Source organism: Scyliorhinus torazame, chromosome 9 (genome assembly GCF_047496885.1).
Source record: "Scyliorhinus torazame isolate Kashiwa2021f chromosome 9, sScyTor2.1, whole genome shotgun sequence".
NCBI classification, from domain to species: Eukaryota; Metazoa; Chordata; class Chondrichthyes; order Carcharhiniformes; family Scyliorhinidae; genus Scyliorhinus; species Scyliorhinus torazame.
Genome location: NC_092715.1, coordinates 171,912,613 through 171,938,304, shown reverse-complemented (window position 1 = coordinate 171,938,304; position 25,692 = coordinate 171,912,613). Strand labels below are relative to the sequence as shown.

General features: G+C 43.4%; 1 protein-coding gene across 15 annotated transcripts in view; it reads right to left on the bottom strand.

Moving 5' to 3' along the window:
* Nucleotides 1-25,692, bottom strand: part of LOC140429588 (guanine nucleotide-binding protein G(I)/G(S)/G(O) subunit gamma-7) — a 508,117-nt gene that overhangs the window by 258,549 nt on the left and 223,876 nt on the right. Inside the window, exon 1 of one of the 15 annotated variants that reach the window (XM_072516808.1) lies at nt 25,364-25,436. The exons of the other annotated variants lie outside the window; for them this stretch is intronic. The gene's annotated coding sequence lies outside the window, so the exon portion shown is untranslated. Of the gene's footprint in view, nt 1-25,363; nt 25,437-25,692 lie in introns of those variants that run through there. 15 annotated transcript variants of the gene reach the window in all.

The window sequence follows — 25,692 nt, the reverse complement described above, 5'->3', positions numbered from 1 at the left end:
ACTTCCCCAACTAACAAATGGGGGCATGCTAGAGAGCACAACACCACAGAGTTAATATGAAACAATGTGGTGAACAGAAAGCGAAACTGTAAGCAAATGAGCTGCTCCGAGGCCCATTTTAATGCTGCTCTGAAATAGTTACAAGGAAATGCACAAAGGTGATACCTCACCATTTGATTTTTCTAATCTCTCTGTTGTCAGGCACAAGGCCTCGGCCTGGTGTTTTTTCACAGTTCTGTGGCTAAGACTGTGAACTCAGTGGTTTACAGTTATGTTCTTTGTATTCACCTGGAAGTTTCCTGCCAGTTGAAGAAAATCTGAGCATTATAAAACTAAATGTTCAGATATCTATGGAATGAACTTTGCCTTCAAGGCTACTTCACAATGGTGAGGTTAAAGTAGTCATTGCTTTATTGAAGGATGTGGTTCATATTGTATCACTGCATCAACAGGAATATGTTCCCCATTTCCATTCTCCTAAGAACATAAGAACTAGGAGCTGGAGTAGGCAATTCAGCCCCTCGAGCCTGCTCCGCCATTCAATACGATCACGGCTGATCTCCTCTCAGCCTCAATTTCCAGTCCGTTTCCATAACCCTTCAACCCATTACTAATTAAAAATCTCCGAATCTCCTCCTTAAATTTACTCAAACTTCCGAGATTCACTGCACTCTGGGGTAATGAGTTCCACAGATGCATGACCTTTTGAGAGAAGTAATTGCTCCTCATCTCTGTTTAAAATCTACTACCCCTTATCCTAAAAGTCTGACCTCTCGTTCTAGATTCCCCCACAACAGGAAGCATCCGCTCCACATCCACTTTGTTAACACCATATATCATCTTATATACCTCAATTAGATCTCCTCTCATTCTTCTAAATTCGAGAGAGTGTCAGCCTAAACTGCTCAATCTCTTCAAAAGTCATTTCTGCAATCAATCTAGTGAACCTCCTTTGAATTGCCTCAAATACAACTACATCCCTCCTCAAATAAGGGGGACAAAACTATACACATTCTCCTGGTGCGGTCTCACCAATGCCGTGTATAGTTGCAGCAACACTTCCTTACTTTTGTACTCCATCCCTTTAGCTATAATAGCCAAAATTCCATTTGCCTTTCTTATTACCTGATGTATCTGGATACTAGTTTTCTGAGATTCATGCACATGGACACCCAGATCCCTCTGCACCAAAGCACTCTGAAGTCTCTCTCCAATTAGGTAATACGTTGCCTTTCCATTTTTTGAACCAAAATGGATACGCTCCATAGTAAACTCCATCTGCCAAATTTTGGCTCTCTCACCTAACCTCTCCATATTAATTTGTAAATTTCCTACTCCCTCATTGCAACTTACTATCCCATCTATTTTAGAGTAATCTGCAAATTTGGCTATAGTACCTTCTATCTCTACATCCAAGTCATTATTATATAATGCAAATAGTTGAGGCCCAAGGACCATATCTTCTATTATCAAATTTTCCTACTTTTGTCTAATTCCTTGGTGCAATATTACTTTCACACGTTCTGTCCCTTCCTTTTATTTTCTGGTAACAATCCACCTCATCATTAACCTGCACTCATATCTTCTCCTTTAACTTTGATTTTCTAATTTCCCATACAACTGAACTTAAATCTCCGCTCTGACTCTGAGCTCCTGCTCTTTTTCAATCTCCGCTCTGACTCTGAGCTCCTGCTCTTTTTCAATCTCCGCTCTGACTCTGAGCTCCTGCTCTTTTTCAATCTCCGCTCTGATTCTGAGCTCCTGCTCTTTTTCAATCTCCGCTCTGGCTCTCAGCTCCATATTTTTAAATTTCTGCATTGACTCTCAGCTGGTCGCTCCTTTTAAATCTTCATTTTCTCCCTTACTTGTTGAACTAAATAAGCAAACAAAATTTTGAGAGCTATAGAAGCAGGTCAATCATTGATGATAGCTGATAATACAATTTGAGTTCCAGGAAGTTTTAGGAAGGAAAAAATATTAGTGAGAGATATTAAGAACAAAGAACAAAGAAAAGTACAGCACAAGAACAGGCTCTTCAGCCCTCCAAGCCTGTGCTGATCATGATGCCGTAACTAAAAAGAAAACTACCCTTACTTGCTCCGTGTCCCTCTATTTCCTCCCTATTCATCTACCCATCCAGTTGCCTCTTAAATGTTGTGAATATGCCTGCTTCCACCACATCCTCTGGCAGCGCATTCCAGGCACCCACCACTCTGTGTGAAAAACGTACCCCGCACATCTCCCTTAAGCTTTACCCCTTTCACCTTGAACCTGTGCCCCCTTGTAATTGACACTTCCACCCTTGGAATAAGCCTGCGACTATCCATCCTGTCTATGCCTCTCATAATTTTGTAGACCTCTATCAGGTCTCCCCCTCAGTCTCCGTCTTTCCAGTGGAAACAATCCTAGTTTATTCAACCTCTCCTCCGAGCCAACACCCTCAAGACCAGGCAACATCCTGATGAATATACTTTGTACTCTTTCCAAAGCTTCCATGTCCTTCTGATAATGTGGTGACCAGAACTGCACGCAATGCTCCAAATGCGGCCCAACCAAGGTTTTATATAACTGCAATATGATTTCCCAACTCCTGTACTCAGTGCCTCAGCTATGAAGACAAGCATGCCCTATGCCTTCTTAATCACCTTGGTAACCTGTGTTGTCACTTTTAGGGAACCGTGGACCCGCACACCCTGATCCCTCTGTATGTTAATGTTCCTAAGGGTTTGGCCATTACAGTTTAATTCATACCTACATTTAATCCTCCATAATGCATCACCTTGCATTTGTCTGGATTAAACTCCATCTCTGCCCAAATCTCCAATCTATCTATATCCTGTTGTATCCTCCGACAATCCTCGGCACTATCAACAACTCTGCCAATCTTCGTGTCAACCGCAAACTTACTAATCAGACCACCCACATTTTCCTCCAGATCATTTATATATTCTAGACAAGAGAGGTCCCAGCACTGATCCCTGCGGAATACTAGCTACAAATCTCCATTCTGAAAAACATCCTTCTACCGCTACTCTGTCTTCTATAACTAAGCCAGTTCTGTATCCATCTAGCCAGCCCACCCCGAATCCCATGTGATTTTAGTTTTTGTACCAGTCTGCCATGTGGGACCTTGTCAAACGTCTTACTAAAATCCATATAAACTACATCCACAGTCCTTTCCTCATCAATTTCCTTTGCCACCTCTTCAAAAAACTCAATCAAGTTGGTGAGACATGACCTTCCCTGTACAAAGTCATGCTGCCTGTCACTAACTAGTCCATCTTCCTCCAAATGTGCATATATCCGGTCCCTCGGTATCTTTTCCAAAAGCTTCCCCACCATGGATGTCAGGTTCGCCAGCCTATAATTTGCTGGATTATCCCTGCCATCTTTGCTAAACAAGGGAACAACATTGGCTGTTCCCCAGTCCTCTAGAATCTCGTCTCTGGTCGAAGAGGATGTGAAGGGATGTACCTGTCTCCTTGTGTAATAAGTAATTTTGTAAATGGACTTGTTACAGTGGAAATTATTCCTAAATTACCTATTGGAGAAATAGATTTCATCATAAGTAGCGATCTGGCATGTGGAGACAGCAATGTGTTGATAACTGTTGTGCAACAGGAAGTTGATCATGGTGATCTTATGTGAGACACATTGCAAATCACAAGTTTTGAAGGAAAACCTGATTGACATGGAAAATCACCTTTCACATCTGAAAGAGGAGTGTGCGAATGGAAAAAGAACTGATGAGAATAATGGGGGCTGGTTTAGCACAGTGGGTGAAACAGCTGGCTTGTAATGCAGAACAATGCCAGCAGCACGGGTCCAATACCCGTACCGGCCTCCCCGAACAGGTGCCAGAATGTGGTGACTAGGGGCTTTTCACAGTAACTTCATTGAAGCCTACTTGTGACAATAAGTGATTATTAATTGAGAATCAGTCAGGAAAAGTAGAACTTTTGACTGAGGACTTGAACCGCCTAAGGTATAAACTTGAAAAAACAAGCTTAGCAAAGGTTGATCTCCAGTGGGAACCTGATAAATTTCAAGCATCAGAAGTATTTATGAAGTATCGTGGAAAATGCCTTGAACAAGAAAAGGATGTTCTGGTAAATCAGAATAATGAATGTAGAATTAAAAGGCAAAATTAATAACCTGTTAGAACTTTGTCATGAAAAGAACAATGACATTTTTGAACTGCAAAGTAAAATGGAGGAAATGAATAAGAAGAACATGGATGATATGGAGTGTTGCAATTCAAAAGTTGTTCCTTTCAATAAAAACTCACTATCGAATAGTGATATAGGGGAACAAAGAACTGATCTAAGTAATATTACTAATGTGTCAAAGTCAGTAATGGACAATAATAAAACTGAAGTACTTGCAAAATTGGAAAATACAAATTGACACCAAGAAGTCCTGAAATTGCAAACGGATCTTTCTGAATCAATGACCAGAGACTCTGATTTAAAAATGTGTGTCAGTGGTATTACAAAAGATATACTAGATGGAAGAAAGGCAAGTGAACAGTTTGCCAAAGACCATTCAAGCACAACTGAGAACTGGACTCAGATAGTTCAGAACTTGTGCAAAATAGTTGAAGTAGAACATACTATGAAACTTCAGAGAGGATGTGATTGACATGGCTCAAATAGAATTAATTGAAAATAACTAGTTTACAATGGGACTGGGAGAAACAACAAGATCACAAAATGTTCAAAGAACAAACAAAGCAAGAATATTATACTATTCAGGATGAATATAAGAAGCATCTTAACAATAACATCTTGAAACTGCTAAAATAGATTTTGACAAGCGATGTTAATGCATAAAAATGACATTTGATTGTGTTAAATCAAAATGCCAATTTACCACGTGAATTTGTAAAGTGGGTTTGAGAATGGAAATGTGCCTACAAGTGATGAAAAGGACAATTGCACTGCAGGCTTAAATGAAACATTCCTTTCGGAGGTGAAAACAGGGAATCAGAAGAAAAAGAAACACAAAATTTGAGTTATTATAATGTTACCATGTATAGATTTCATGATGCTTTTATTGGGTGGGATTCTCCGTTGCCCGACGCCAATATCGTAATCGGCGATCGGGCGGAGAATCGACTTGGACGCCTCAGTCGGGACCGCAATGCTCTGCCCCCTCCAAAATGGCGGAATCTTGTTGCGCGCTGCACGCCGTTGAAACGGCATTGGCGCATCATCGGCAGGCTCTCCTGTGATGCTCCGAATCTGGACCGCGCAGGACATGAGTGGTCTGAGCAGTCGGGAACCTGGCGTGACAGGGGGAGAGCTAGAAGGCAGCTCTCATAGCTCTGCTCAAAGCAGTAAAATGCAAGAAGGCAATCCCCAGAAGAAGTAAAGAACGATTGGTTCTAGATACCTGGAAACAAAACAGGATAATGTTCATGGGAAGCATAGAATAAGCTGAGAAGTAATCAGTTGGTGAGAAGCTGAGTTTCTAAAGGTTTCTAAAGTAATCCTAAAGATTCCTAAAGTAATGCTAACATTTGTAATGTCGTACTACAGTCTGCAAAACAAACTTTAAAGTAATTGGGAAGACAGTATTGGCTGGATATTAGAGTTTGTGTTCACAGTGGAAGTCAGTCAAGACAAAAAAATCATGAAGGGTTGGCTTAAATTCCAGGGGTGATTTTGTTGGTAAAAGTGGAATGGACGCTCTGTTCACAAGAGTCTTTAGGAAACCATGGACTGGATTTTGGAATGCAAACTGCTGATGGAAAACATGATTATGAGAGATTTTAAAGCGTGTTTTTGGGAGTAGAGTTTGGAAACTCACTAGGTTGAATCCAGAGATGAAGGGTTTGACACATGAAGAGAGATTGAACAATTTAGGCCTATACTCTCTAGAGTTTAGAAGAATGAGGGGAGATCAAATTGAAGTATACAAGATGATAAATGTATGGATAAAGTAGATGTGGAGCAGATGCTTCCTCTTGTGAGGCATTTTAAAACGAGAGGACATAGCCTTAGGATAAGAGGTAGCAAATTTAAAATGGAGTTGAGGAGAAACTACTTCTCTCAAAGGGTTGTGGATCTGTGGAATTTGTTTTCCCAGAGTGCGGAGAATGCAGGGACAGTGAGTAAATTTGAGGAGTGAGATAGATATTTAATTAGTAATGGGTTGAAGGGTAATGGAGAATGGGCAGGACGATGGAGTTAAGGCCAGGATGAGATCAGCCATGATTCGATGGGCCAAATGGTCTAATTCTGCTCCTATATCTCGTGAACATATGATCTAATGTGATAATCATCTGTGGGAATTCTGAGGAGAAATCCACAGAAACAACTTGGGTTCAGAGTGGAATGTGTGTTTGAAAAAAGGACTTTGTGTCCCAATTGAGACCATTGTCGTTTCAAATGCACTGTGTCATCCGTATTAATCTTAAAATCTGTGTGTAATTGTTAACCTTTTTTTAAATTTAGAGTACCCAATTCATTTTTTCCAAGGGGCAATTTAGCGTGGCCAATCCACTTACCCTGCACATCTTTGGGCTGTGGGGGTGAAACCCACGCAAAAACGTGGAGAATGTGCAAACTCCACACGGATAGTGGCCCAGAGCCGAGATCAAACCTGGAACCTCGGCACCGTGAGGCAGCAGCACTAACCACTGTGCCACCGTGCTGCCTTGTAATTTTTAACCTAAGGGAGAAGTAAAGGAGTGTTATATTATAATCCAATTTTTCCATGCTTAGTATTTTTTTTCGTTGTTAAAACTGATGAAACCCTATGACTCTGCTCTTTCATGTTTGATTAAAAAGAGAAAAAGTTATGGTCTTTTGAATCAGGGTTCCATTCTGGGATCTCCCCATCCAGTTATATCAACTGGGATTGTAACAACCTCACGAAAGTATAGTGCAAAATACCTGGTAGTTAAGTGACAACATATTAACTCAAAGAACAACACCCACAGAACATGGTTCTATGTCAGACAGTAGCTGAGAGATCCCTAGAGATAAGTGAAAGACATCACATCCTTCTACTAAGTATGACAGCAGAGTTAAATATTGCATTCTTTCAGGCCCTCAACTATTTGTCAATCATACCTACCAGTCATTTCCATTTTATTAAAAGCATTTTTGAAATGCTCAACAGCCAATTACAAAGTTACTGTCCTTCACAACCTTCTAAAGCTGCACATTACTTTTCTTATTTACTAATATAGTTGATGGTGCAAGTCGATGTGATCACTTCTTCTCCGTTGGCAGAATAGCCTTGACTTATTCTTTTATCTCCCCCTCAAAATTTGAATAAGTACCTTTGCTGGTATCCTTCGAGGACAAGACAACACAAAAACGTCAAGAACAGAGTTGCATGGCAGATTAGGCATACAACTACTAATTGGCTGTAGAACGGATAGACAAGTTGTGTCCTTCCTAGCTGAGTACTAGTGCCATCATTATAATCAATTCTGTTCTATTTTTCCATGGGATATGTGTGGTGCTGACAAGGGCAACATTTATTGCCCATCCCTAATTGCCCTTGAGAAGGTAGTGGTGAGCTGCCTTCTTCAACCGCTGCAGTCTTTGTGGAGAAGGTAAACACAGGGTGCAATCGAGCGGTCTCGTCGCGCACAACTTGGTGACACAATGAGGCTGTTAAATCTCGCGAGGAGCCTCTATATGACACACGGGGAACCTCGTGAGATCTAACTCGATATTACGAGATGGCACGATATCGATCTCACCCTCACTGGGCTGCAAGCTCCAAGAAACACCCTGCAATTTGTGCCCAAAACGGGACTCATTAAATTGTGCCCACAGTATTGCAGTATTGTGACAAAGGGCGTTCCAGATTATGATCCCCTTGAATAAGTACCTTTGCTGGTATCCTTCGAGGACAAGACAACACAAAAACGTCAAGAACAGAGTTGCATGGCAGATTAGGCATACAACTACTAATTGGCTGCAGAACGGATAGACAAGTTGTGTCCTTCCTAGCTGAGTACTAGTGCCATCATTATAATCAATTCTGTTCTATTTTTCCATGGGATATGTGTGGTGCTGACAAGGGCAACATTTATTGCCCATCCCTAATTGCCCTTGAGAAGGTAGTGGTGAGCTGCCTTCTTCAACCGCTGCAGTCTTTGTGGAGAAGGTAAACACAGGGTGCAATCGAGCGGTCTCGTCGCGCACAACTTGGTGACACAATGAGGCTGTTAAATCTCGCGAGGAGCCTCTATATGACACACGGGGAACCTCGTGAGATCTAACTCGATATTACGAGATGGCACGATATCGATCTCACCCTCACTGGGCTGCAAGCTCCAAGAAACACCCTGCAATTTGTGCCCAAAACGGGACTCATTAAATTGTGCCCACAGTATTGCAGTATTGTGACAAAGGGCGTTCCAGATTATGATCCAGCAGCATGGAAGGAATGATGATATATTTTCAAGTCAGGATGGTGTGCGACTTGGAAGGGAGCTATTATGTGATGGTGTTCCATGTGCTTGCTGAATTTCTGTATTTCATGCCGTTCTCCTTGTTACTGAGGATGAGTTTGAAATCAATGAAAGAAAACTTAGTAAGCTGCTGCAGTGCATCTTATAGAGTATATAAACTACAGACAAGGTGATCTGATGATGGAGGAATTCAATATTTATAGATTAATGAATGGGACCTGCTTTCTCCTGGATGGTGAATGCTGAATATTTCTTGAATATTGGTAGAGCTGCACTCATCCATGCAAGTGGATAGTATGCCACAATTGTGCTTTGTGAATGGTGGGTAGGCTTTGGGGAGTTGGCTCGGTGGTTAGCACTGCTGCCTCACAGCACCAGGGACCCGGGTTCAATTATGGCCTCGGGCAACCGTCTGTCAGAATTTGCATTTTCCCCCAGTGTCTGCGTGGGTTTCCTCTGGGTGCTCCAGCTTCCTCCCACAGTCCAAAGATAGGCAGGTTAGATGGATTTGCCATGCTAAATTGCCCCTCAGTATCCAAACATTAGGTGGGGTTATTGCGATAGGGTGGGGGCTTGACCCTAGGTAGGGTGCTCTTTCAGAGAGTCGGTGCAGACTCGATGGGCCAAATGGCCTTCTTCGACACTGTAAGGATTCTGTGCTTCTATGAGTCAGGAGGTGAGCTACTCACCACAGAATTCTCAGCTTTTGACCTGCTCAATATTAATGTGGCTGGTTCAATTAAGTTTCTGGGGGTGATCCCAGGATATTAATGATGGGGATTCAGCTGTGATAATGCTGTTAAATACCAAGGGGAGGTGGTCAGATTCTATCTTGTTGGTGGTCATTGACTAACAATTGTGTGCTATGACTGTTACTTGCCACTTATTTACCCACCCATCCACTGCTTAAAGTCTATGCACTCAAGAACAAAATGATTTGCCAAATTTAAATAGAACTATTGTAATATATCTTCTGATTTAATTTCTTTAGTGTAAAATGGGATAAATCTCTAATAGTCATTGCCTTGGATCTCCCAGCATCCAATGAAACAGTATTACTCAGTTCTAAACTCCCTGTGAATACATCCACAATAGTGGATTGATTTAATAATAATGTTAAGGGTACATCAGATGACTCAGAAAGCTCAAGCTCAAGCAAGCAGGAGGAAGTGGTGGTCAAAGCAGAAGAAGAGCAAAAATCAGCAGTTCAAAGGACTCTGAGCTCATTCACTATGCTGGAAAGAAGGGATACAGCAGGCCTTGAAGAATTGCCTTAAAAAGCATGACCAGATAGTAATTTTCTACCTGCCATCTTAAAAGATTAGGAGCCAAATGTGTGCCTCAAAAATGAACAGTTAAATTTTTCTGTCAAATCAGAGAATGGTTACAGCACAGGTGGAGGCCATTTAGCGTGTCGTGTCTGTGCTGGCTCTCTGCAAGAGTTATCCACCTAGACAACTCCATCGCTTATTCCCAATAGCACTGCAAAATTTATATTTTCAGATAATTATACAATTCTCTTTTGAAAGCCATGATTGAATCTGCTTCCACCAATTTCGGACAGAGCATTCCAGATCCTAGTTATTCACAGCGTAAAAGCTATTCCTCCTATCAGCGTTGCTTCATTTCCCATTCACCGAAAATCTGTGTTCTCTGGTTCTCCATTCTTTCTCTGATAGGAACAGTTTCCCGCTATATACTCTGTCCCCATCCCTCACGATTTTGAATACCTCCATCAAATGTGGTCTCAACTTTCTCTTCTCAAAGGATGCAGCCCATTCTTCTCAAATCTATCCACGTAATTGAAGACCAGGTGAAAGGTGTTTCCTTACTGTGGTGTGGTGTGTGCGCGCGTATATCTGCTGTCCCCGTTTAATCTGCCAGTGATTCAATTTAAAAGATAAGCCAGCAGACCATCTTTAGCCTTAAACAAGATAATGGTTAGTTTATTGCAAAAACAACTGCTGCAAGTTACTTAGGTAAAAAGGTAAAAGTGATAAACTTATTAGTTAAAATACAAAGATTAAAATGCAGAGAAAAAAAAAAACTTAAAGATGAGATTTCAAATCAGTCTTTTATTGTTGCAGGCCCTTTGCTTAAATTCCTTCTGTCCAAAGTGAAGGGGTTGAAACTTGAGGTTCAGTTTAGCAGTTGCAATGAACTTCTGCAGTTGAAGAGTTAAAGAGTTTGCCTTTGCAGGTGGTCTCAACAGAACACGTCCTGGGAGTGAATGAGGGCTCCTGTTTTCACTTTTACAATACTACAGGTGGTGGCTCTTGGTAGCCTGATTTAGTCCAATAGCTATTTCTGGAAACTTTCATTGGTCTCTCCATGTTGAGAAGCAGTCTCTGTTTCAAGGTCTCTATCTCTCCTGATATTCAAGATGGTTCTCTCCAGCCTTTACCTATAGCATGAAACCTAAAGATGGCTGCTCACAAATCATGCTTCCATATTAGGTCCTGACCACTCACACAGCGTTTCTCCCATCTGGGGTTCTTTTTCAGTTTTAAGGACATTATCAGTTAATTCTCTTTGTTTTGAAAGAAGACCCAGCAAGTGGAAGGGTCCCATTCACACTTGTGAAACATTTATTGAAAAATGTCTTCTGTGATCCTTTTTGATCTGGGCAGTCAAGATAAGGTTTCAAACCAACACAGAAATGTGCCAAGTTGTCTATTACTATGTCCCTTTTCTGCATTAAGGCTTTTTAATTTTTTGAAGCAAACACTATCCAAACTGTAGTCCTTAAAAATGTATATCATAACTACACATTTGTGACATGCCCAGAAATGGTCTACTGCAAGAATTCAGTCGAGGCCAAACAAATGGTTTATACAGATTTATCATAACCTCCTTTTTTCATTCCCTACGCTTCAATTTATAAAGCCCAGGATCCCATGTGTATTGTTAACCATGCTCTCAGCCTGCCCTGACCCCGTCAATGATTTGTGCACACATGTAGCCAGGTTCCTCTGTTCCTGTAGCCCAACTAGTTCATAAAAGCAGTCACTTAGAAATACACAACTTGAACTCTTTGCCAAAAAGAGAAACATGTTGTTGAAACATTCGTCTTGCATTCAGCAGGACTAACACAAGAATGCCAAATTTCAAACAATCACAACAATGTATACAAGAGGAGAAAAGAGTGCAGGCTGGTTGGCACGTTGACTCTAATTGCCGAGGTATTGAAAATTGGCATTCTTGCATTTCTCCTGATGAATTAGGTGGATTTGCCATGCTAAATTGCCCCTTAGTGTCAAGGGATGTCCAGGTTAGGTAGGGTTACAAGGTTAGGTGGAGTTACGGGGATAAGTGGGCGAGTGAGCCGAGGTACGGTGTTCTTTCAGACGGTCAGTGCAGACTCCATTGACTGCATGGCCTCCTTTTGCATTAGAGGTTCTTCCTATGGATTCTATGAAAAGCTTTGGCAACATGTTTCTCTCTTCACAAAAGGTCAAAGCAGTTGCAGCATGAACCTAGTATAGACAAGTTTTAAATAGTAATCTTATGACTCATATCAGTGGGACAGTAATACTGCATCTTGATAAAAAGGAACAGGATTGGGAAGCTCCGCCATCATTGTAACGTTGTTCAATTACATGTATACTAGCTTGCCTAAGGGCGGCAAGGTGGCGCAGTGGTTAGCACTGCTGTCTCACGGCACCAAGGTCCCAGGTTCGATCCTGGCCCTGTGTCACTGTCTGTGTGGAGTTTGCACATTCTCCCCATGTCTGCATGGTATCACCCCCACAACCCAAAAAAGATGTGCAAGGTAGGTGGATTGGCCATATCTTTTTATTAAAACAGTGGCCATGCTAAATTGCCCCTTAATTGGAAAACAAAATAACTGGATACTCTAAATTTATTTAAAAACAAATAAATAAATACTAGTTTGACTCGTACGATGGTCTGGAAGCATTCCAGTTAGCTTTAGTTACTTGGAAGTAAGTACAGTAATGTGCCAGGTGAACTGTTCTATAATACTTACAGCAAACCTAAATCTCTTTCATACAGATGGCTCACCCAATCAAGGAGGTGTCCGTTACCGCTCACACTGCTCACCTCTGAGAAAGCCCCAGCAAGACTCTATCGTAAATTGGCTCTTGATGAACACTAGATGAGTCCAAGGCAAAGGGCCTGCTTGATTAGTCATTATTGGTTGGGAAGGAAGCCTGTGCAAAGGATTCATTGGATGAGTGGGTTCTGCTGAAGTGGATTCATTAAAAATAATGTGTTGAGACCGACACCCCAATTTCACTTAGGTAACAGCACACCAGAATTCAATGCATGTAATGGAACTACCCTACTTATTTACCCAAATTCGCATCCAGTTCCTTCAGATGAAGAGGCAGATGCAACGAGTATTTCAAAAATGTGTCCTCCCGAAGACCCTGGAGGGACAGGAGAAAATGGTGGGCTTGTTCTTAAATGTTCAATAAATATGTTCCTATTTTTGGAGTCCATACCACAATTCTAGCCCAGACCCTTCCAAAGGGTGTCTTCCCTTTGTACCCTTCCGCAAGTCTGGAACATCTCAATTGGTTTACCAGCCCCCCAAATTATACCAGGTCCCACTGAGACCAGGGATTTGAGAATTCCTGTTGTAAGAATTTCCTCTCAACCCCAACTGAGAAAGGTGACTATTTTTGGGTCAATTGAATTTTTGGCCCAATCAGGGCATCTGGGGCATATCTATTGGGCCTTCTGTTAAGCACCCTGCCCATAGGTTCTGGCATATGAGTGCAATTCTTTCATATTATTTTGAAAAAGACTAATAATTCAATGTAGGATTATGGATACTGTGCACATGGCAAAAAAGGTTACTCTTAAACAGATGAAATTTGATTTATTTAGGACCCAGAGGTAAAAGACATTCGTCCTATCACAAAACTCAGACTTATGCAACCATACCCATATTTTCTGGTTATTAAAGATTTACCCACATGCATTCAGTATACTGCATAAGCATTGGAAGATTGATGAGTTTATTGTTGTGAAACTAGTTTGTGAATATGATTTTTATAATGCAGTTCTTTATCGACACCTTTAATTTATGCAAGGCAACGTCCGTAAGCTGACCCATGTTTCCTATGACCTGAAATCTAGAACATTATGAACATAACATATGAGTTTGTGAGCCGCTAAATTAACAACCAAATCACCACATTGCACCACTTTCACTGGAATACTTCTCTTTCTCTTGAAGTAACAGGTGATGTGCAACTAGAGGCAATAGTAGCCAACCAACAGGGGACATGCATGGTTGCATGTCCTTACCACAATGGAGGAGACAGTGTCTATCATCATTGGAGTGGCCATGACTGAACATGTGGCCAGCAGTGAGGCTGAAAACATAGCTGATTCTCCTTTTCACACCCCTCTTCACCTTCACCCCACAATCTCTTCTGATTTACAAGCTGCAGATAGTCTAAACGTGCATTTCTTACTTGCCTACCCTCGTTTGAGCATAACCTTATGCTTGTGTCCTTTTCCTTTCAAGTGGTGGAGCAGCAAGACATGGAAGAGGAAGAAAAGGCTGATGATAAGGAAACAACATAATTCACTCTCACACTAATAGCCATGATGTAGAGATGCCGGCGTTGGACTGGGGTGAGCACAGTACGAAGTCTTACAACACCAGGTTAAAGTCCAACAGGTTTGTTTCGAGGTCACTAGCTTTCGAAACAAACCTGTTGGACTTTAACCTGGAGTTGTAAGACTTCGTACACTAACAGCCAGCAGTCAGTTACTGTTATTGTGCACATTTTCGAGGCTTGATGGATTGGATTGGATTTGGATTGGATTTGTTTATTTTCACGTGTACCGAGGTACAGTGAAAAGTATTTTTATGCGAGCAGCTCAACAGATCATTAAGTACATGAGAAGAAAAGGGAATAAAGAAAATACATAATAGGGCAACACAACATATACACAACATATATGGATTTGGAACCTGCATGTGGTGAGAAGTAGGGCTCAAGAGCATGAGCAGGAGGAAAGGGAAGTGCAGATGCCAACTTCCCAGAGGCCGAGATCGCACATGTTCCGGAGTACTCAAGTGAGAACTTCAACAGGACAGAAAAAGGCTGACGAGAACACACACACACAAATATATAGTGTATTTGCAGGTCTGCTAGAAAGCTTGAAGGTTGTGTGAAGGAGTGTGGAGGAATCTGACACACAGCTTAGTATAGAGGTTGGGCCCAACATTTACAACATGGAACTGGTGGGCATTACCACATTTGTGAGCCCAACCATAATGTAGCATCTGACAGTTGGTGTCTCAGCTTCCACTGTAACATGAGCAGAATCTATCCAATGTCAGAGTCCTCTAGCGGAAGCTCGGAGTGAAGTCATGCAAGTTTGTCTTGCTGCAACTAATCCAAAGAGGCACTATAGTACTGAATGTTGCAACCTACAAGTCAAATATATCCAAAATGGAAAATAAGCAAAATAAATACAGGTAAGTACCTCAAATCCTGCCATGCGAAAGCTGCCAGTGTCCAAGAAACAGAAATTTATATCCTCATGCACTCGAGTGGCTTACTGAACCTTGACCTCACCCGACCTAGTTCAGAAAAATTGGAAAAGTGCTGCATTGGACACTTCCCGCGCTCCAAATGGCTGACTGAACCTTGACCCCACCTAACCCAGAGAGATCATATTGTATCTCCTATTCACTGAATTAAGAGGCTCTGATTTCCCCTCCAAAATCTAGCAAATTGCAAAATCCAGGACAGACTTGGTGCTGAGGTTGCAGGATTTTAGGTACTCTACCTGTACGCTAAAATAATGCTCGAACTTTATAAGAAACGAATATGTTGACTCAAAATTAAAATCTCTCTGGAATCCCTCTTTTACACAATCCTTAAATTGAGTACATTGAAGATCTTCCATGAGAATACATTCCTCTGCATCCACAGAGTACTGATTTGCTATCAGTAACATGAAATGAAAATCGCTTATTGTCACAAGTAGGCTTCAGTGAAGTTACTGTGAAATGCCCCTAGTCGCCACATTCCGGCGCCTGTTCGGGGAGGCTGTTACGGGAATTACTGTTAAACTAAGTGAACAAATGATGAACAACCAATGGAATACCTTTGAACCAAAATAAATCCTGTATGTCACAGGTACTGATGCAGCAAATGTTTTTCTTTATAACGTCAATTGATGAGTCAAATATTACAGGTAACAGCTTTTCTTCCCTAGTCAGCCCACTTACAGTCATACAGAATTTTAAATACGTGAGGTTTGCAGCTGAACAATGTAGAATTGATGCTGCTAAGATTTTGTTGATTCCCCTCCACTAAATTAACTGAGCTCACAATGGTGTTTCATATATTAATTCAAAGCACAAATGCAACAACGGTCTTTCCTTTTGAAGTAACTAATAAAACTTAATTTTTAATTCTACAGTACACAGGACGAGCTACAATTTAATGAAAAATATTTGATGATATGTTTAGCAAAATTGATCAGTTTATTGCTGATAAATTGTCTTGTGAAAGTAGTGATAGATATACGAAGTCAAAATAATTTACATGTGTTCGCACAAGTACCTTCTAAATCGGTATAAGCCACATAAATGTGTACAATTTCGAAATCACAGACCAATTCCAAATAATGCACTTGTTGGAATGCAGTGAAAGTTAAAACAATTACAATATTTTAAAAATACAGGGGTGAAATTGGTCTTAGGCAGTTGTACTAAATGAGTGTTTTTGCACCCTGCCAATTGTATTTTTCATCAAAGTCAATAGGACAGAAATTAAGCGGGCCGTTAAATGAGCTGCTAAGTCAATATCAGCTGTTTAGCATGACTGGTCAAGACCACTATCACTCCCTCAGACTCTCAGTCCACAAGATAATGTAAGAAAAAGCTGGGAACATATGTCAGGACCATGCATATCCAAAACCAGAAAAGACAGATGAATGTTTTAGGTGACAACCCCTATCTTCAAATGAAGGGAAAGGCCCGTTTTTGCTTTCCAATTCTGATGCAATATCTACGTCTGATTGCATTATTTTCAGATGCTGGTGAACCAAGTGTATATTTCCATTATTTTCTCTTAGATTTCCAAAATTTGAAGATTATTTTTTTTAATGTGCACGAATTAGGGAATTTTTTTAAATTTTGTACCCAGAATCTCAATTTCTGACAATAGCTATTCATCACACAAATATCCCCTTCATATAACCAGCACTGTGGTTTTGCAGATTAAGTAGCTTCAAGGCTCAGAGTTATATGTAGGTTATAAGAGGCCCTATATGCCATGTCTAGGAAAGTTTCCAGAAATTATATTCTTTGCAGAACTCAGCAGTATTCTCTTTGGGTGGTTCAAGTTCAATGAGACTCCTGGAAAGGCCCCAGAACTCTTACAGTCAAGGTAATTGGTCCAGGGGGATAATTTACCTTCAAAAAACACTCTACTGCAGGATTTGAATCACTTACTTCTTGGTTGGGCCTCCAGAGGCCTACTCTTCCTCTCATGGAACAGTGTAACACCACTCCAACGTTACTACTGGGAGTTTGGCAAGTGCTGTTGAGGCAGACTGCCCATCTTGACCACATAAGTTATTCTGCATCTGTGGTTTGAGAGGGGGCTCTGCGGCGCTCCCAACTCCACTGACTTAGATTCTGCTCCATTAAGCTTTGTCAGGAACAAAGCTGTATCAGAGTTTTTGTCTCCATTTGATTGTATTATTTCTCACACTTCCAATCTTAAATATTAAACGATTGCTGAAAGCACGCTATCAAATCTAGGACAATCCCTTGTCTAATTAGTAGACTATAAAAGTGATTAGACAGCAAAGTATTTTCAATCATGTAATAACACAAAGGCCAAAGGCCAAATTAAAATTAATTAAAACTCAAGGCCTTAATTGAGTTTGTTAATAAAATAACTCTCCACACTGAAAATAAAAATTAGCACCTCAGAAATACTAGCCGGATCTTCCAGTCCCACCGAAGTTGACCTCTCGCTGCAGATTCTTCGTTGGCAGGGCAGGTGAGACTTTGGTGGGATCAGAAGGTCCTGTCGCCGGCAAATGGTTTGTTCTATCCGATACGGAAATCAATCATGGGGGTGACCGCAAAATCCCAGCAAAAGACAAACTGGATAAATTAATTGAAAAGAAAAGAAATAAATGAATATAAAAGAACAAGGGCAAGTTAATGTAATTGGAGTACATAGCTATAGTTGATGAGATCAATGTACCAGCACTGGTGTTAGGTAGAGCTATCTGCTCTTCAATTTTATGCTCTACAGCTTGAAGAATTCTGGAGGGTGCTTAAAAACTCCGATGCCAGCATTGATGTGTTGGGTACTCTGAGACACAGATGAACCAACACGGTTGCGATTGGTACAACTCAGTTTTATTTCTTTTAACTATTTATATAACAAACTCTGGTACTCAGCACATGGCGACTGTCTGAGTGTCTGGCTTGGAGGTCCTTGCCCTGAGCCGTCTCCTGCTGGACTGCCCAGGAAGTGTCGTGTTCCTTGTTTTGTACTGTGTATGCTCTTGTCTGTGATTGACTGTCGTGTTGTGTGTGCTAATTGGTCCGTTGATCTGTCCATCACTATGTATGTGTGTATGTGCTGTGATGTTCACTTGAATATCATGACATCCCCCCTTTTTTCCAAGATTATGTGCCTACGTGGTTATAAATAGAGATGTGTACTGAGTGCAGCTAAATGTGTGTGTGTGTAATATTTACAGCACGTACATGGGGCTGAACTATATACAAGGGGCGATGTCGGGTGTGACATAATAACGAGGTTCTACCATAACAAAGAACGTGGAAATGTGGAGCAATAAAACAAATTCCTGTAACGATAAGAACATAAACATGTTAAAACAGTGGTTGCATGAGTTCAACGTGTAAACAGTCTCATAAGTCCAGTCTAGTAGGTGGGCGACGAATTCGGGTTGACCGCCTCAAGTGTGGGTCTGGAACCACCGGCTAAGGTGCGGGCCTGGCCACGGGCGGCGACGGAAGGGGCTTGGTAGCAGGCAGCTCCACGAAGTTGCTATCAGGAACTACAGGAGGACACGGTGTCAGTGTAAGGTCTTGTCGCGAGCGTGGAAGTAGGCGAAGAGCCCAGCGATTGCGCCTATGTACGGATCCATCAAGCATGCGAACCAGGAACGAGCGGGGAGCCACGCGTCGGAGAACTTTGGCAGGTGCTGACCAGCCACCATCTGGTAGGTGGATGCGGACGTCGTCTCCAGGTGCCAGGGCGGGAAGATCAGTTGCCCATGTGTCATATGACCTCTTCTGGCGACCGCGCTGCAGTTGCATCCTATGTAGTACCGGAGCATGGTCTATTGTGGGTGCCAGGATGGAAGGCACAGTGGTCCTGAGGGCGCGACCCATCAGCAGCTTGGCTGGTGAGAGACCAGTGGCTAGTGGGGCCGAGCGATAGGCCAGCAGGGCGAGGCAGAAGTATGACCCGGCAGCAGCAGCCTTGCAGAGGAGCCACTTGACAATGTGAACGCCCTTCTCCGCCTTTCCATTTGACTGGGGGTGCAGAGGGCAGGACGTCACGTGTGTGAAGCCATACGAGGCAGCAAACGATAACCATTCCTGGCTGGTGAAACAGGGCCCATTGTCCGTCATGACAGTCATCGGAATGCCGTGGCGAGCAAAGGTGTCTTTGCAAGCCCCAATGACAGCGGACGACGTCAAATTGTGCAGGCGTATGACTTCTGGGTAGTTGGAGAAGTAGTCAACGATGATGACATAGTCCCTCCCGAGCGCGTGAAATAGGTCCACACCCACCTTCGCCCAGGGAGACGTCACCAGCTCATGGGGCAGAAGTGTTTCAGGAGGTTGCGCCGGCTGAAACCTTTGGCAGGTGGGACAGTTGAGCACCATGTTGGCAATATCGTCACTGATGCCCGGCCAGTATACCGCCTCTCGGGCCCTCCATCTGCACTTCTCGACCCCCAAGTGGCCTTCGTGTAGTTGGTCGAAAACCAGCTTGTGCATGCTGTGCGGAATCACAATCCGGTCCAGCTTCAGGACACCATCAATGACGGCCAGGTCGTCTCGGACATTGTAGAACTGCGGGCACTGCCCTTTGAGCCACCCTCCCGTCATGTGGCGCATCACACATTGTAGAAGGGGGTCGGCCGCAGTCTCGCGGCGAATACGGGCCAGGCTGGAGTAGTCAGCTGGCAGATTTGCCGATGTGAAGGCCACCTGCGCCTCAACCTGACATACAAACCCCTCTGAATCTGGTGGCGTGCTCACTGCTCTGGATAGGGCATCCGCAACGATGAGCTCCTTCCCTGGGGTGTAGACCAGTTGGAAGTTGTACCTCCTGAGTTTGAGTAGGATGCGCTGGAGGCGAGGGTCATCTCGTTCAGGTCCTTGTTTATGATGCTGACCAGGGGGCGGTGGTCAGTTTCGACAGTGAACTGGGGAAGACCATATACATAATCATGGAACTTGTCTAAACCGGTTAGCAAGCCCAGGCACTCCTTTTCGATCTGCGCATAGCGCTGCTCTGTGGGGGTCATGACTCGCGATGCATAGGCAACTGGGGCCCATGACGACGTGTCATCCCGCTGCAGGAGCACTGCTCCAATGCCAGATTGGCTGGCATCAGTCGAGATTTTGGTGGCACGAGACGTGTCAAAGAACGGCAATACCGGTGCAGTGGTGAGTTTGAGTTTGAGCTCCTCCCATTCCAGCTGGTGTGTGTGTTGCCACTGGAACTCTGTGGACTTTTTGACGAGGTGGCGCAGAGCCGTCGTGTGGGAGGCAAGGTTGGGAATGAACTTCCCCAGGAAGTTGACCATGCCAAGGAAGCGTAGCACAGCTTTCTTGTCTGCTGGGTGCGGCATGGATGTGATGGCGCTCACCTTGTCTGCATTTGGACAGACCCCTGACCGGGCGATATGGTCCCCCAGGAACTTCAGCTCGGTTTGGCCAAAGGAACATTTGGCTCGGTTGAGGCGCAGGCCGTTTTCCCGTATGCGGGCAAAAACGCATTGGAGACGATATATGTGCTCCTGTGGTGTGGTGGACCAGATGATGACGTCATCCACGTATACGCGCACCCCTTCGATGCCTTCCATCATCTGCTCCATGATCCTATGAATGACCTTGGATGCCGAGAATATGCCAAATGGCATCCGGTTGTAGCAGAACCTGCCGAAAGGGGTATTGAAGGTACATAGCTTTCGGCTGGACGGATCGAGTTGGATCTGCCAAAACCCCTTAGAGGCATCCAGTTTCGTAAATATTTTCGCCTGGGCCATTTCACTCGTGATCTCCACCCGTTTGGGTATGGGATAATGTTCCCTCATGATATTGTTATTGAGGTCTTTTGGGTCAATACATATACGGAGCTCGCCGGAGGGCTTCTTGACACACACCATGGAGCTGACCCACGGCGTGGGCTCCGTGACCCTGGATAGGACCCCTTGGTCTTGGAGATCCTGCAGCTGCTGCTTGAGGCAGTCTTTGAGTGGCGCAGGGACTCTGCGAGGTGCGTGAATGACCGGGATGGCGTTTGGTTTGAGGCAAATTCGGTCGGTGTATGGCAGTGTTCCCATGCCCTCGAATGCCTCCTGGTTGTGGGTGAGGAGCGATTGGAGTTGTGCGTTGAACTCTGCATCCGGGAAGTCAGATGAGCCTTCTAGAGAGAGAGAGTGTACTCGTTGCATGAGGTGGAGAGCCTTGCATGCCTGTGCGCCTAGCAGGGAGTCCTTCGATGAGCCGACTCTCTCGAACGAGAGTGTGGCCGTGTGTGTGTTTTGTGTCACCTGGAGCTGGCAGGATCCCATAGTCGGGATAACGTTCCTGTTGTCGTCGACCATCCTGCACCGGGACGGCCGGATTGGTGGTCTGACCTTCATGGCGTAGAAGGCTGACCATGTTATGAGGTTGGCGGAGGCGCCAGTGTCCAGGCGGAAACTGATCTGCGATCGGTTGACCGTCAGGTTGGCACACCATTCATCACCCGGATTGATTGTGTTGACTCGGTTACCATCAATGACCGCAACCCGGAAGGCGTCTCGGTCATCTGTGTCATCGGTCTGGATGTTGGAATGTGGAGGCTGAGTGGTCTGCACGTTCCTGCGAGGTTGTCAGAGATGTGGAAGATCGACAGGTTGAGCTGCTCGACAGTAAGCAGCGTAGTGGCCCACCTTGCCACAGCGTAGGCAGTCGGACTTTTGCGGGACATTGCCCTTTTAAATGTGCAGCTCCACAGTTGCCGCACGTTGTGACATCATGGCGTTTGTTGCGCCACTGCGCATGCGCAGTTCGGTCTTTCATCGAGCGCGCCTGCGCATCACGTCCCTCAGTGTTGCCGTAGGTTTTGGCGCGCACAAGCGCGCGAAACGGCCGCCCTCATCCGGGCCGCGGGCCGGGACAAACCCAATCGCCTGGACCCGTTCGGCCTCATGGGGCAACTGGCTCGCTGATCCGGTCGTGTAGGACCCCCTCCGCGCCGATTCGGTCACCTGAAATTGGGCATAGCGGCTAGTCGCGTTCTCGTGCAGGACACAGGCTTCAACTGCAGATGCTAAGGTGAGGCCTTTTATTTTTAAAAGCTGCTGGCGTAGGCTGCCCGAGGTGGTGTCGTAACCGCAGGACTGCGCGAGGATGTGGAGATGCATCAGGAATGACTGAAAGTGCTCATCCTTACCTTGCAGGCGGTGCTGGAAGACATACCTCTCAAAGCTCTCGTTGACCTCAACGTTGAAGTGTTGGTCGAGCTTGAGGAGGACCGTGTCGTATTTAGATTTGTCCTCGCCTTCCGCGAACACCAGGGAGTTGTAGACATGGATGGCGTGCTGACCTGCGGTGCTGCGGAGGCTGGCAATCTTTCTTTTGTCCGAGATGCTCTGTTTTTCGTTGGCTTCCAAAAAGAGTTTGAAGCGCTGTTTGAACAGCGTCCAATTTACGCCAAGGTTCCCAGCGACTTGCAATGGCTGCGGTGTGTTGACGGTGTCCATGGCGCAGGATGGCAGATTTGTGGGTAGGTTTTAATTCACTTCTGGTACCATGATGTTTTGGGTACTCTGAGACACAGACAAACCAACACGGTTGCGATTGGTACAACGCAGTTTTATTTCTTTTAACTATTTATATAACAAACTCTGGTACTCAGCACATGGCGACTGTCTGAGTGTCTGGCTTGGAGGTCCTTGACCTGAGCTGTCTCCTGCTGGACTGCCCAGGAAGTGTCGTGTTCCTTGTTTTGTACTGTGTATGCTCTTGTCTGTGATTGGCTGTCGTGTTGTGTGTGCTAATTGGTCCGTTGATCTGTCCATCACTATGTATGTGCGTATGTGCTGTGATGTTCACCTGAATATCATGACAAGCATTTTTTGTAACAAAACGACCATGATTAGAATTAATTAACACCAACTCCCAACAGATGTTGTTACATTAGTGCAATCTGTAAAAATCCTACATTAATGAATTGGAAGCCCCAAACTCCACAATACTCAATTTCTGCCAATTAAGACAAGTTTAAACAGCTCCACCTATCTGCAGGAAGTTTGCATTGATAAAAGCTTAGACTTTCTACCAGTGCCGAATGTGTCAGTCAGCTTTTGAATGTACTTTGCTTAATTTAGTTGACATCAGTTTGAATCAACTTATCATTGCTCGAACCATTGGTTACAAAATGAAACCTGAAGATGGAATTACATACTCACTCGTAATTTCCTATTTATTTTAAACTTGGCAAAAAGAAATATATGACCCAATCTGTCATTTAAGCATACACATACAGAATGCATGTGTATGCTTAAAGAGCATTGCAAAGGACGGGAGAAGATGGTGAGATGTGGCTGAGGGGCTGCAAAAATTGCCTTTCTGTTTTTTGTGTATCGCTAGTGGTGTCATAGTCGTACTTTAGATCATGGACTGAAACGTACCTGCTGAGGATGACTTCGGGCTGGCAGACCTAAGTTAGATCGCTGGCTCCCCTGAGAAATTGTTGTGCACCAGTATCCCTGAAAGCCAGCTAAACTGTAGGGTTGCAGAAATCTGAGCATCCTGTGATGTTTTTAAACTTTGCTTCCCAATTAACTGCAGTTAGAGTAAATGTCAACAGTGCAAATCCAATTTGAGGTGATGTGCAACTAATATCTTTTCTCTTATACTTAGTGTAATAATTGAAAACTGTATATCAGGCACGCAGAAAAAATAGACCTGCATTAAAGGTTGAAATATGAATGAAATCCCACTGCTGCAAAATAGATCCTGTGAGCTACCAAACAAATGATAGGAAAATAGAAAGCTGTTAACTTTATACCATATAAATGTTATGAACTTTATACAGCAGAGGTATTATGATAGGAGTCACAGCTATTGGGTTTATTTTCCATAAAACGTTAAAGCAATTATCAAGACATGATTTGCCATGCTTATATTACACACAACAAAGCACATTTATTAAGAAGATTGAAGGATAATTTTTGTTCATAATCTTACATCTGAACAGCTTAAATGCTCAGAATTAAGTTGTATAGAAGTGCAACACGTGCTGCAAGGTAGCAGGCTGCAGATGTGTTGGTGTTGGCAGGGTCATATCCATTTAGTGGAATGAGCACAATTCAGCCAACAGCTGCTGCACTGAGTGACGAACAATGGCTGCACTTGCTGAGTTATCAACAAAGAACACACTGTCTGCTCTATAACGCAATATTCCTCCTGTGATTAAAACTAAAACTAAAACAGCACAGCTCTGCCATCTCCTGGTTTTGTGAAATAAACAAGTATTTTCATTCCCAGTGTTTTCTAAGATTCACTTATCAAGGCTTATATGGCGATGGAAGAACCACCTCACAAAATACTCCACAGCAACAAGTTGGAAGCACAAAACTGAGTTACAAGTTTCAAACGGTATTTTATGAGTTACTGCTCGAAGATCAGGTATTCAGTTACCGTGTTGTTGTTTATTTTCTGTAAGTGTGACTGATAGTTGCAAACGATGGAACACCATGTATGTTGATCTCTCAAATATACGTGACTCCAGTAAATAAGCAATAAAGGAAAGAACAGCTTTTTCTTTGATGGCCAACAAATAATCAAAAATTAAAAATTGATTTAGGTTTTGTTTATAACATGTGATTGCACTATTGCTCACTGCCACCATGAGATTTGAGGCAGAGAATGTATTAAGAAGGTTTCAATCGTATCTCATAAAGTAGGTCATGTACCCTGAGCAAGGAGATTAAAATATCCCCATTTCTCAGAACAATTCTCACAGCAACAAATGAAAAATAAAAGTCATGTTTTGTGTAGTGCTTGATTATGACAGAACTTATTTCTTGTAATCTTTAATCATAAACTTTGAACATAATGATTTTGCTTCATTACAAGTAATTGACTGACACACCAATTAATGACTGTTCAAAAGACAGTCCTATACATCCACCAATCTATGAGGAAAAAAGTACTGTTTGCAAGACAGATTTTCATTCCTTCCAATGGCAAGAATGAGGTGGTAGATCCTACTGGGCTTGGATTTTACTCTGATTTTCTTTTACATTTAACAGGAGGCTACATGGTTGTGAGGATGTGGGGGGACATCACATCATAATTTCACTAGCTGCCACTGACACTCAGCTTAATTTTATTGCAACGTTGGACCCTTCCCTCACATTGACACCACCAGTGTTGTCATTCCATCCTTTCAAAATATTCCACAGCTCACATTCATAGCTCTTTCTCTGCTTACAGCAGAAGAGGGTATCTATCTCCACATCGACAGTTGCAGGGGTAGAGGCACTGGAGATCAGCTGGATCTCAGCATGCCTGGCCCATGGCAATGGAGAGAGCTATATGATGATAGATTTAATATAACACAAGCACAGGACATCAAACAATCACTCATTTGGGTTGATGTCAGAAACCACTGAAATATGATGAACTGCACAATGATGACTTACCATGTCAGCCACTCACCATGTCAGTTCCAATTCATGTCTCCCATCTCTCATAGGTCTCACAAGTGTCCCTCAGGAGATGGTGCCTGCAAAAGAGGAAGGCTCCTCAGAGGAGGCCACTTGCTCTGAGGAAGGAGCATCGCACAATTCATGCACACCCTCCACCAACTCAGATCTCCACACCTATGCAGAGCTTCCTGGACAGTAGCCTGGTTGTCGCACAGAGAAGCACACATCATAAGTAAGCAGGAGTAGTTGTAAAAGCCAAGTACAACAATGGAGAGTCTCTGTTGGAGGTCACAGGATGGAAACGCCAAGCCCTGCTCAACTGA